This window comes from Dreissena polymorpha, chromosome 1 (genome assembly GCF_020536995.1).
Source record: "Dreissena polymorpha isolate Duluth1 chromosome 1, UMN_Dpol_1.0, whole genome shotgun sequence".
Lineage (NCBI taxonomy): Eukaryota > Metazoa > Mollusca > Bivalvia > Myida > Dreissenidae > Dreissena > Dreissena polymorpha.
Window position 1 is genome coordinate 75,693,022 of NC_068355.1, and position 12,018 is coordinate 75,705,039.

The 12,018-nt window shown below is 39.6% G+C and overlaps 1 pseudogene; it reads left to right on the forward strand.

Annotated features, from left to right (window-relative positions):
- Window positions 1-1,885: 1,885 nt before the first annotated feature.
- On the forward strand, window positions 1,886-11,185 carry LOC127831409 (putative ammonium transporter 1; annotated as a pseudogene).
- Window positions 11,186-12,018: the final 833 nt, after the last annotated feature.

Here is a 12,018-nt window from a genome sequence, read left to right on the forward strand (position 1 = left end):
GGTAAATGGTCACCATACCGAACAGGTATGGTTGCTACCGGGGTAATTACTCACAATACCGAACAGGTGTGGTTTCCACCGGGTAAGTGGTCACCATACCGAACAGGCGTATTTTCCGGGGTAAGTGGTCACCATACCGAACAGGTGTGGTTCCCACTGGGGTAAGTGGTCACCATACCGAACAGGTGTGGCTTCCACCGGGGTAAGTGGTCACCATACCGAACAGGTGTGGTTTCCACCGAGGTAAGTGGTCACCATACCAAACAGGTGTGGCTTCCACCGGGGCAAGTGGCCATCATACCGAACAGGTGTGGCTTCCACCGGGGTAAGTGGTCACCATACCGAACAGGTGTGGTTTCAACTGGGGTAAGTGTTCACCATACCGAACAGGCGTGGTTTCCACCGGAGTAAGTGTTCACCATACCGAACAGGTGTGGTTTCCACCGGGATAAGTGGTCACCATACCGAACAGGTGTGGCTTCCACCGGGGTAAGTGGTCACCATACCGAACAGGTGTGGTTTCCACCGGGGTAAGTGGTCACCATACCGAACAGGTGTGGTTTCCACTGGGGTAAGTGTTCACCATACGGAACAGGTGTGGTTTCCACTGAGGTAAGTGGTCACTATACCGAACAGGCGTAGTTTCCACTGGGGTAAGTGGTCACCATACCGAACAGGCGTGGTTTCCACTGGGGTAAGTGCTCACCATACCGAACAGGCGTGGTTTCCACTGGGGTAAGTGTTAACCATACGGAACAGGCATGGTTTCCACTGAGGTAAGTGGTCACTATACCGAACAGGCGTAGTTTCCAATGGGGGTAAGTGGTCACCATACCGAACAGGCGTGGTTTCCACTGGGGTAAGTGCTCACCATACCGAACAGGCGTGGTTTCCACTGGGGTAAGTGGTCACCATACCGAACAGGCGTGGTTTCCACTGGGGTGAGTGGTAACCATACTGAAGAGGTGTGGCTTCCACCGGGTTAAGTGGTCACCATACCGAACAGGTGTAGTTTCTACTGGGGTAAGTGTTCACCATACCGAACAGGCGTGGTTTACACTGGGGTAAGTGGTCACCATACCGAACAGGCGTGGTTTCCATCGGGGTAAGTGGTCACCATACCGAACAGGTGTAGTTTCTACTGGGGTAACTGTTCACCATACCAAACAGGTGTGGTTTCCACTGGGGCAAGTGGTCACCATACCGAACAGGTGTGGCTTCCACCGGGTTAAGTGGTCACCATATGGAACAGGTGTGGCTTCCACCGAGATAAGTGGTCACCATACCGAACAGGTGTGGTTTCCACTGGGATAAGTGTTCACCATACCGAACAGGCGTGGTTTCCGCCGGGGTAAGTGGTCACCATACCGAACAGGTGTGGTTTCCGCCGGGACAAGTGGTCGCCATACCGAACAGGTGTGGTTTCCACCGAGGTAAATGGTCCCCATACCGAACAGGTGAGGTTTCCACCGGGGTAAGTGGTCACCATACCGAAGGCGTGGATTTCACCGGGGTAAGTGCTCACCATTCCAAACAGAGATGTTTTTCCCGGTGTAAGTGGTCACCATACCGAACAGGTGTGGATTCCACCGGGGTAAGCGGTCACCATACCGAACAGGCGTGGATTTCACCGGGGCAAGTGGTCACCATACCGAACAGGTGTGGTTTCCACCGGGTTAAGTGGTCACCATACCGAACAGGCGTGGTTTCTACCGGGGCAAGTGGTCACCATACCGAACAGGTGTGGTTTCTACCGGGGTAAGTGGTCACAAAACCGAACAGGCGTGGTTTCCACCGGGGTAAGTGGTCACCATACCGAACAGGCGTGGTTTCTACCGGGGCAAGTGGTCACCATACCGAACAGGTGTGGTTTCCAACGGGGTAAATGGTCACCATACCGAACAGGTATGGTTGCTACCGGGGTAATTACTCACAATACCGAACAGGTGTGGTTTCCACCGGGTAAGTGGTCACCATACCGAACAGGCGTATTTTCCGGGGTAAGTGGTCACCATACCGAACAGGTGTGGTTCCCACTAGGGTAAGTGGTCACCATACCGAACAGGTGTGGCTTCCACCGGGGTAAGTGGTCACCATACCGAACAGGTGTGGTTTCCACTGGGGTGAGTGGTCACCATACCGAACAGGCGTGGTTTCCACCGGGGTAAGTGGTCACCATACCGAACAGATGTGGTTTCACTGGGGTAAGTGGTCACCATACCGAACAGGTGTGGTTTCCACCGGGGTAAGTGGTCACAATACCGAACAGGTGTGGTTTCCACCGGGGTAAATGGTCACCATACCGAACAGATGCGGTTTTTTCACCGGGTACTACGATTTCCCGCAAAGCATTACAAACACACCAACTGTGACTGTCTTTCAGTTAAAATCAAATGCATGTACATAAATGGGAAAATTTTATTTCCACGTAATACATTTTGAATTAATATGTCGTGTTTGCCATATAACGCACGTCCTTATATATTTTAACACTCGAACAAAGTTATTTAAAACATTAATCACAGTTTCTGCTGCTTAAAAGATATGCCATGCGGTTCCGGTTATGCAATCATGTTGTGTTCTTAGTCTTTACAATCATGGACTTCAGTTTCAGCTTTACAGTAATGCAGAGTGATATTGCAGTTATGCTATGCTGTAACGATTATGCAAATATACGGTGTATATTATCCTTAACAGTTATACAGTGTGTGTTGACTTACGAACTTGTGCCCTTCTAATACATGTATTTTACATTTATATACTGTTTGATTCTATGTATGCATTTAATCAACACGGCCACAATTTTTAAATTATATCATTTTTAACTTAATGAACAGTTAATAATGATGACATTTATCAGTTTTGCATTCTTTTTAATATTTATTTACAGTTATGCAAGGCGGTTTCGCTTTCTTGGAAGCGGGAGCTGTCAGAAGTAAAAATATTACCAATATCCTCATGAAGAACGTCTTGGACTTATGTATGTATTCGTATTGAATAAAAGATGACCGTATACTTTATGTAGTGTAGTGAACAATAGTAACATTCGAACGACTATGCACATGCTAATAGTGCTCAATATTCTCAGAAAAGAGTCAATTAGTCGTAAGCAATTCACTTGATAGTTTAATGCTTATTTTCATGTTTGAACACTAAAAAAATTGCCAACTGTATGTTTTTAATTATGGCATACGAAATAATTTTACGTCAATTCAGTAATTCTTCATAAAAGAAATTGCGTAAAACTGTAAGGTTTGCCTCCTGTATGAACATACACTTACACTTGAAATTCATAAGCTTGTACTGGAATACGAGATCTCTGAAATGTTAAATCAACATATGACAGGAATAGTTCCTATTTCAGTCGTATGTGGCGTGGCTTATTGGCTCTTCGGCTACGCCTTCGCATGGGGAAAGGGGAACACATTCATCGGATATACGCATTTTGCATCTCACAACCTCCCCGCCACCGAATACGCTAATTTCTTTTACCAATTTACTTTTGCTGCGACGGCGTCGACTATCATCTCCGGAGCGGTTGCTGAACGCTGTGACTTCATTGCATTCCTCATTTACAGCTTTGGAATCACATGTAGGTCTATTTGTATTGCCATGTCCAAAATCAGGCTAGCTTTTGAATCAGAGTAATGTCTGTGTGTATGGTACCGCCGAATATCAAGCTATCTGGAAACTCAGATTTGTCTGTTTGTGTGATCCTGTCGAAGGTAAAGCTAGCTTTGGTATAACAGTCATGTTCGTTTTTTATGGTACAGTCTATGATCAAGCTAGCTTTTGAATCATAGGTATGTCGGTAGTGTAAGGTCCTGTCCAATGTCAAGCTAGCCTTTGAATCATATGTATGTCTTTTGTATGCCTGTCGAAGATCAATATAGCTTTTAAATCATATGCATGTCTGCATTGTATGTTTTCTGCCGAGATCAAGCTAGCTTGTGAATCACATGCATGTCTGTTTTGTGGGGTCCTGTCCAATGTGAAGCTTTTAAGTATGGAAAATGTGGACAATGCCACCTATATGTGTATATGATTTAAAAATATATTGTTTCAGAAAATCACGTTATATGTTAGCTTCGAAAACAAATTCAAAATGTTCAAAAATATATCAAATAGCTAACAACACATACACAAAATAATGAGAAACTATGTCTGAACATAAACTGATGGAAATATTGATGGTTTCTGACAAACCGCGTTCTGAGAAAACTGGGCATAATGCATATCGGTAAAGTGTCGTCCCAGATTAGCCTGTGCAATCCTCATAACACGACTCATATTTATAAATATTACATTATTAACCAAAGAAGAGCTTCCTCTTGAAGATAACCCGTAATAAAATGTAGTGGTCTTATAATTTACCTGTTCCCAATCACAAATGCTTCGGGCTATTAAACTCCTATTCATTATTACAATCCCCAGGCGCTTGGACATGATCTTGTGTTCAAATGACTGTTTCAAAGCACAGCCAAAAGCAAAAAAATAAAATAAATACATACATTGTTTATTGTCTATGTAAATTGATATTTTTGCAAAATAGATGCACTACCGGTATATCTCAAAATACCAGTATACAATAATTTAATAATAACTGTGCTTTAGCTCTATCAACTGTTTGTAAAAATAAATCAAGTTAAATTTGTTTACTCGCAGGATTTTAAAATGTATGATAACACAATTGCTCTTAAAAATAAGTTAATATAGGTCTGGAGTATATAGTCTGTTTCCTTTACTGGCGGTTAGAGTTTTAAGCAACCGTGCTCAGCATTATTTATAACGCTACACACCATATGTTCAACGTTCATTAACATGTTTACAGCGTTCATATATCCGGTGGTGACCCATTGGGTGTGGGCCGGGGGCTTCTTGTCCGCCGGTATGGACTACGGTGGCAGCATAGGCGTTGTGGGATTCAGGGTAACAATCTAGACTGATTTGGATTATATTATTTAGTACTTACAACATGTAACTGCCGGCGTCCTTCGTTTGCCAGCCCCATGCAGAATGTTTTCAAAATTAAATCGTCCAATAATATATAGACTGCTTTAAAGCATATGTTATAACTGGCGGCAAACTTATGTTATGTTAATGCCCGTGTCCGTTTCTTGTAAGCATTATCCAGGAAGCGATTACAATAAGAATTTCGAAAATGGGAATAAACATGCATGTTTTCATTTTAGTGATAATGTTTAAGTGTGTTCAATGGTTTTGTGATATTAGTCGGGGAGTGGGGGCTATTACTCTTTAAGCACAATAAAATAAGTCTGTCTTGTATGAGGCTAGAGATGATGAATTTTTATTTGTTACAAATTGTAGTTTTTGACGTGTACCAGTTATCATTTATAAGTAGCTTACCAATAATTTACGATGTTCACCTAATGAATGCTTATTTCTTAAGCAAAATACCATTTTACATGCATCATTATTGCTATGATTCTTCGCTACTTACGCAGGACTTTGCTGGAAGTGGTGTTGTTCACCTGCTTGGAGGCACGGCAGCGTTCGTGGGAGCCTCCATAGTTGGTCCTCGTCTGGGCCGCTTCGACAAGGAAACAAAGACGGTGTTGACTATCAGAGGGCATTCTGTTCCGGTAATGCATGACCTGCATATTAGTACTATATATAATTATTACTACATAGTCAGTGCATATTCAAGAAAGTTAAGTGGCTTTAAAGCATTCACATATAAAATAGTCAAACGGCATTTGCTTCGAGATCGTCTCAGTGTGTATCACAATATAGTTTGCAAAGGAACCACTAGAGACTTAAATGTCGCTTTGCTTCCAGAAGGATTAACATGTATTTTGTATTTTATTTGTATTTCTCATCTGGTAAGCGTCTTGTTCTTATTTCGGATAATGTTCCATCAGATCGCGGCTCTCGGGGGCTTCATCCTGTTTTTCGGTTTTTCCTGGCGTTCAACGGCGGCTCCCAGCTTTCTATCACTAAACCGGGTGACGGCGCCGCCATCAGCATCGCCGTGGTCAATACTGTCATTTCCGGCTCCTTTGCTGCCTGCTCCTATATGTTTGTCAACAGGTTGCCGAAGGTCGGAAACAAGAGGTGGAGCCTTCTCATAATAATTAATGGCGCGTTGTGCGGCATGGTAGGTTCTGTCTACGTATTCAGAGCGTTTTCAGAGAAAATTACGAAATTAATCAGATCGATATTAAAGACAATATTGAAATTAATATGAGCGTTATTAAAAACAATTGTGAAATTTACCACAGCGTTTTATATAGAAAATTGTGGAATAAATCAGAACGTTATTTTGAATTAATTTGAGCGTTATTCAAGAAAAATGTGAAAATAAGAGAGCGTTATTCGAGACAATAAATAAATTTCGCAAAGCGATATTCAAGACAATGATGCAATTATCAGAGCGTTATTAGATACAAATTTGCAATAAAGTAGGACGTTATTCAAGAAAATTTCGAAATTGACAAGAGCGTTATTCAAGACAAATTTGACGCAAGTCAGAGAGCTATTCGATGCAATTTTGAAATACATGACATCTTTATTCAAGACAAATGTAAACTTTATCAGAGGGTTATTCAAGACAAATTTTTATTTAAGACACATGTGAAATTAATAACAGCATTTCTCAAGACAAATCTGACATTAATCCGAGCGCTATTCAAGGTATTAATGATTTTAATCAGAGCGTTATTCAATATATTTGGAGAATTAATCATTATTATTATTGCGATTATTATTATGATTTAAAAGAAATCATGTACCTTATATTTGACTCAAGGTCGGAGTAGTTTTGGGAAAACAACGAGCCTTTCATGACAGAAAGAAATGAATTTTGTCCTTATAATTATAATTATGTTTTAATTTGTTATCACACATTTCATATCTTATTGTTTTGTTTTCAAAAAATGTAATAAACAGTATCTCCTTTTTTACTTATGTATGTTTATGCATAAACGTATTATTGATGGTAAAAAAACATATTCGCATAACATCTTACGATACGATGTCAGGTGGCTGTTTGTTCCGGATGTAACCTCTATTACCCCTGGGGGGCGGCCGCTAAAGGCACCATCGCCGGGATCGTGTTCCACTTTTATTCGTGGCTCGTACGATGGATGCTCGTCGACGACCCACTGGACGCAGTGGCAGGTAGGAGGGCTCTTGTCGTTTATTTTAAAAGCAAGACACAAATATTTTACTGATACGAGTAGCCAAATCAACTACGGTTATTGTTTGGGAAAGTATATGTGTGTATTATTTTCTTTACTTTCTCGCAAACCGTTATGAAGACTTATCTCTGGAGAACTAATTAACACTATAATGTTGAAATGTTATTACAAGGATAATCAAATCAAATATATTTGCATTTTAATTTTACCCACGGTAAGCTTTAAACAACGTTTTTCATGTTTTTAATGTGTTTGTCCATATAACACAACATGGCAGTGTCATATCTTTTTCCATTATAAGTTTGAATAACATGGTAAATAGTTATTAAAGTACTTAACCTGTGTGTATTTTTACATTGAAGATTGTCTAGGTGTTAAGCTTATTTTGTTGTTTAACCAAAACTTTGCGGCAAAATTTCCTTATGAATGGTCTGTATGGTTAGCCGCGTCAGCGTGTAACACAATTTAATCATCTTCGACGACTTCACTTCACTTATTTTTTCGTCCTTTGTTTGTTATACATTGCTCTTCATTGCAGTACATTTCGGAGGCGGTTCGTGGGGAGTGATGGCCCTAGCGTTTTTCAATAATCAAGACGGCATTTTGTTTAACTGGGACCAGAAATCGGGCATGGTATGTATCATGCTTAACACGTCAGTTTAATACAGTGCTTTAAGATGCCCATTGTTTCTATTTAATCCCAACTCGAGCGTATAAATATATAACGCCTGTATATTAGTATGTACAGAACAGACGTTTGACAATTATGAAAGAAAAACGTTACACATATTTAATCTGATTGCGTATAAATCATGGGGTGAATTGGTTGGTGTTGATTACCAAATCGTTAAACCAGTTGCCAGATAAGTAGTAAAACTATTTATGATAGGCTGAGATCTTTCTGATTAAATATGATTAATAGAGCAATTTGGAACATACGTACTTCGATGCGTGTAATTTGCTTTGCGTTCTATGTCGCTTTTCCTTCTACGCAATATTAATTCGTTTTAGGTGTTTTGCTGGCAACTTGCGGGACTCGCCACGATTTGCGCGTGGTCCGCAATTACAATGGGGTTAATCTTCGGAACACTTCGGCTCCTTAAAATACTGAGAGTACCGCGAGATGTAGAATTACGAGGTACACACAATGTATTAATGTTTCTGTTAGGTTTGAAGTAACTTTACCTTGATTTTGTCAAACGTGCATAATGAGGAAATATCATGGAAGTAATAAGGTACGCAAACGTTGAACCAATGAACAAAATGGCCTGACGATTTATACAGCTTGTGATAAAAACACATTTTAGGCAATGTACCCAACACTCTGTCACACAATTCGCATATTATCGCATCATAATATAGAAACAAATAGGTAGACGATAGTTGAATCAATTGATACGAAACATATAGATTCTCCAAAATAAAAATCCATACCATAGAACGGTGCATTCTACATGAATTAATATCATAAACAGTTATGGGGTATAGAAACTATTGCATCCAGATGGAAGTTATATATGCTTTACTAGTCGAGGGATGAATATTGGCAAACTTATGTCATTTATTTAAGAATGTCGAACAAACATGCTGTTTTTTTTAAGAAAACAATAGGCGAATGCTTTATATACAACGCAAATCATTATTTAGTTGTTAAACAGGTATGAATATTCTCATACCGCATAGTCGATTAAACGTTTTAAAAAACAAACAATATTGTGACCTTCTTTTCCCCAACTCACGATATATATATATATATATATATATATATATATTTATATATATATATATATATATATATATATATATATATATATATATATATATACAATTATAATCCGATCGACATACATTTATTTCATCGTGATTGCTCACTAAGCATTGATTGGTATGTGAGAATTCAACATGTATCAGTCACGTGACAGTTTCATGACGTATTTGCTGCCACAGGTCTGGACATCCCCAAGCACGCCGAACCCGCATATCCGGTGGAGGCATATGGTCATGGGCACGTCGAGAAACTCATGCAGATTCTGGACACTTCCGGTCCGTTCATTGTGACGCAAGGTAAGCGTGCGTGATTGTAATTTCCTCTTTCTTCCCTCGAAGTAACGTTAATATATAACCTTGCATACGTATGTCCGTCTGATCCTTTTAATTTGTACACAATGTATGTACGTGTGAATATACGTGCCACCCCTTTTTACAAATGTTAACATTTATCTGTCCGTTAGTTTGATTGTCCGAGCCTTAGAAACCACCCTTAAGTGACCTCTTTAACGAACAATTTACGTACGAATTTTATGTTACTTAACCTTTTCTTTATTCACTTTTTACGTTTTTAGATACATTTGTTTGCTTATTACCTATACAAGTCCTTCAAATATATAAGTGTATGCATTCGTTAGCACATTCTTAAGTATGTCAGTAAATCATACTATATGTCCAAGCTCTTTCTCCCAAACTCGAAGGCATTTTAACGAGCGCCTTATTGCTATAGAAGTATTGACTTAAAAAAAGATGCATATTTAGTTGGGTCATTGAATCAACGATGCAAACTAAGCTGACTGAACGATGAAACAAACACACACACACGTACACATGCACGCAAAACATTCATATGCTTACATGTATATAATTGCTGTCAAACATGTTAAAGAGCGCATATATTTAGGCTGAGATTTTGTCCTCCGTTATATTTAATTTTAAATGTATTCCTATTTATTTATTCTATTTTTGAAAAGCAATCGACGATCGAAAAACCATAGGGATCAGAATTTACACACTTACAACAATGTGTATATTGTGTTACAATAGGTTTACTGCAAAAGTTTGACCTTTTTGTGATAAGCTTTATTGTATTGTTAACGTCGTTAAGAACATATTAAGTTGTTATAATCGCATTGATATGCGAAGCTCTTAATTAATTAAGGGGTAGCTTATAAATGAAATCGAAGACATTTGTTTTGTCATACTGAACGTTAAAATGTATAACACTTGTGTTCATCTTTATTTTTTCAGTCTATGAACGACAGGGGGAAAATGGTAAGTAATGTAAAACGTAGCTAATAAAATGAACATATATTTTATAAAATAAAAATTCGAACGATAATGTAATCGAACTCCAGGTAATATCACTGGAAGCTTAACCCATGTGTCAATCCCTCTGCGTCTCCTGATTCTTGATTCCATAATATGAAATATTTCAATGAATTACGATTGACTAAACTGACTTCTCAATGTAACAGAACTTCTGTTTTTCGATAAACGTACAATACTTATTGATCCGAAATAAGCCACGCATATCCTACTTACGATGTTTTTGTCATAAGCGTTACTGTCCGAATCTTTCCTCATATCGAATGCATCGAAAAAAACGCGTTACGAACACTTTGATATATTACCGTTTTCAAATGAGTATTATTCATAAATGAGTCCATTAAAAAAGTTCTTTAGTCATGAGTGATATTTCGCTTGTTTAAACATATTGTTTACAAAAAAATCAATGCTAAGAATTTTTTATTCGCCATTTTAACAACTGTGAACAATTTCCTATTAGCCATAGAAAGGTTATTGTATATACTGGCTTCTTGATGTCCTTATCAGACTTGAGCATTTTCTGACATCATGAGCAACGGCAAATTATTTTACTAAATCATATCAGTCAATCTATTGTCTGATTTCCAGGAAATGTCAATTACGGGTTCAACCACATTAGCGACAAAGGCCTCTATGAGAGCCCGGAAGTAAAGCGTCATGCGCATCAGATGAAGCAGCCCGGGGGCGGTCCTGTGGAGAGGATCCAGCGCTCCACTTCCGACTCGGACACGTCTGACTTCTCTGTAGACGAAGTCGTTAAAATGTAGGGGAGTGTAGTGGTTCGTTTACTCGTCATCCGAAGATTGAACTTTGACAAAGCCTTCGTCTGTGTTGGGTAGTTTAGCTGTCTGATGCGCGTTTTATGATGATGATGTCGCTAAACTATTCAAACATTGGGCTTAACAAAGCAAATAAAAGCGTTTATCGACTATATTGTTCGATGTTGTATCTTAGTATGCATGGTAAACCCATCTAGATTCTGTATTGTAAATTCTACCTACTCCTTTTCTTTAATATATAAGCTACGCTCTGTGAAAAGGGGGTATAATTCGTGTGCGTAAAGCGTCGTCCTAGATTAGCCTGTGTAGTCCGCACAGGCTAATCACGGACGACCCTTTCCGCCTGAACTTGATTTTTGCTAAGAGTAGACTGTTATGAAACGAAAAATATCATTAAAGCGGAAAGTATCGTCCCTGATAAGTATTTGCGGATTGCTCAAGCTAATCTGGGACGACACTGTACGAACATGCATTAAACCGCAAGCTAATCTGGGACGACACTGAACGAACATGCATTAAACCGCAAGCTAATCTGGGACGACACTGTACGAACATGCATTAAACCGCAAGCTAATCTGGGACTACACTGTTCGAACATGCATTAAACCGCAAGCTAATCTGGGACGACACTGTACGAACATGCATTAAACCGCAAGCTAATCTGGGACGACACTGTGCGAACAAGCATTAAACCGCAAGCTAATCTGGGACGACACTGTACGAACATGCATTAAACCGCAAGCTAATCTGGGACGACACTGTACGAACATGCATTAAAACGCAAACTAATCTGGGACGACACTGTACGAACATGCATTAAACCGCAAGCTAATCTGGGACGACACTGTTCGAACATGCATTAAACCGCAAGCTAATCTGGGACGACACTGTACGAACATGCATTAAACCGCAAGCTAATCTGGGACGACACTGTTCGAACATGCATTAAACCGCCAGCTAATCTGGGACGACACTGTTCGAAC